Consider the following 2,500-nt stretch of genomic DNA (forward strand, 5'->3'; position numbering starts at 1 on the left):
TAATTGCCTCTCTTTCTGTATGCATATATATACGACAGGCTTCTTTCAGTTTCCGTCTACCAAATCCACTCACAAGGCTTTGGTCAGTCCGAGGCTATAGTGGAAGACACTAGGTGCCACGCAGCGGGACTGAACCCGAAACCATGTGGTTGGGAAGCAAACTTCTTACCACACAGCTACACCTCCGCCTATCACAGCCACACCCACTGAGAATTAATTAATGAAATTATAAATTAATGGTTTATGAACTAATTTCGCTTTTGTAATCAGTTTTCAATATTCTTGATGAGAAACCATGTGTTGAAACAGATTTTGCTGTGTCTTGGGGGAGTCATTCAACCAATAATTGAACCTGCACTTTTGTTATTGGCGTCATGACTCTCCCAAGATACAACAAAAGATCGTTTATGAACTGTTATGCAAATTAGACAGAATTTTAGCCGAGTGCAACATGGTTTGCACTATAAAAAGCTTCAGCTACAAATCTCTCTATGGATGGAAGATAGTGTTTTCTTTCCCCAATGAAGGTCCATTAAGATCAAAAACTGGTCGGATTTATACCATTATTTCTGTCCACAGAGAAAGAATCTCTGATGTAAATATTTACTTTACTCCTCGCTGCGATAACAAAAATGTGTTTATGGAGAAAGGTGCAACTAACATAAGAAATTATCGACAAAGCGTTCTGTGATGCTCAATGCTTTACTATGTTCTTGTTTGTGAGGCGGCGAGCTGGCAGAAACGTTAGCATGTTGGGCGAAATGCGTAGCCGTATTTCATCTGCAGCTACGTTCTGAGTTCAAATTCCGCCGAGGTCGACTTTGCCTTTCATCGTTTCGGGGTCGATTAAATAAGTACCAGTTACGCACTGCGGTCGATATAATCGACTTAATCCGTTTGTCTGTCCTTGTTTGTCCCCTCTGTGTTTAGCCCCTTGTGGGTAGTAAAGAAATAGGTATTTCGTCTGTCTTTATGTTTTGAGTTCAAATTCCGCCGAGGTCGACTTTGCCCTTCATCCTTTCGAGGGTCGATAACTTAAGTACCAGTTGCATACTGGGGATCGATCTAATCGACTGGTCCCCTCCCCAAAAATTTCGAGCCTTATACCTAGAGAAGAAAAAATAATATGTTCTTGTTTGTATATATTACCGTCTCGACCAGACCATAGGGACGCCGTTATACATCGCTGGTCACGGTCCGTTTTCTCGCATTGTTATAGCTTTCGAACGATGCTACACCGCTGCTTAGCGCGAGCAGGTCGGCATAAACGCTGACCGGAACGCCAGTCCGTCGCGTGGGTGGCCCATGTACAGCTGAGTGGACCGGAGAAACGTGAGGTGAAGTGTTTTGCTCAAGAACACAACGCACCAACTAGTCTGGGAATTGAAGCCGCGATCCTCCGATTGTGAGTGTAGCACCATGACCACTAGACCACGCGCATGTGTGTGTGTGTGTGTGTGTGTGAGAGAGAGAGAGAGAGAGAGAGAGAGAGAGAGCGAGAAAGCTAAAACAAAAAAGAGAAATTATAGAGGAAATTTTGATTTTAATAACGATGTCTAAGTCAACGATGACCTTCGCTGCTGGGAGTGAGCATGCGCAGTTGCACATATCCTGTGAATCAGTTACGCTTTATGCTTCATCTCACTAACAAAAATTCCTCCTCTTCAAATCTGTATTTGTTGTCAGAGTGGAGATCAACTTTAATCTATCCATCTACTTCCAGGTATGTACTTATCTATCTGTCTGCCTGTCTGTCTACGTCTATCTTTCTATTCCTTTCTCCCTCTCTTCCTGTCCCTTTCTCTCTGTATGTGTGCATATATTATATATATATATATATATATATATATATACATACCACTCTACCTACCTACCTCTCCGACCTATGTATATAAATATAGATAAGTGCGCATGCATACGCACGGACAACTGAAGAAAACGGGTTTCAAATGCGTTTGTGCGTGCGTGTGTGTGTGTGTGCGTGTGTGTGCGTGCGTGTGTGTGTGTGTGCGTGCGTGCGTGTGTGTGTGTGTGTGTGTGTGTGTGTGTGTGTGTGTGTGTGTGTGTGTGTGTGTGTGCCAAATAGCTTGGAATTGCAATGACAGCCAATATTCCGCTCTGCCGGATGGAGAATGGGTGTCCTCATCGACAAACCGTGGAACCAGCAAACATCACATATCAAAGCCAACACACCACACACACACACACACACACACACACACACACACACTCACACACACACACACACGCACACATACATACACATACATACATACATACATACATACATACATACATACATAAATACCTTGAAATAAGAGAGAAGGGAAGTCAAACCATAAATGTATATAAGACGAAATGGTTTATGGCGAGATCTGGCCCATTATTGACGGTTCATTACCGAAAGTATCATAACGAATTTACCTCATCAGCGCTGCATGTCGTTACAGTGTGACTGAGCATGCGCAGCGGGGAATGTTTGCGACCGCCGACGGACATC

This window comes from Octopus sinensis, linkage group LG21 (assembly GCF_006345805.1).
Source record: "Octopus sinensis linkage group LG21, ASM634580v1, whole genome shotgun sequence".
NCBI classification, from domain to species: domain Eukaryota; kingdom Metazoa; phylum Mollusca; class Cephalopoda; order Octopoda; family Octopodidae; genus Octopus; species Octopus sinensis.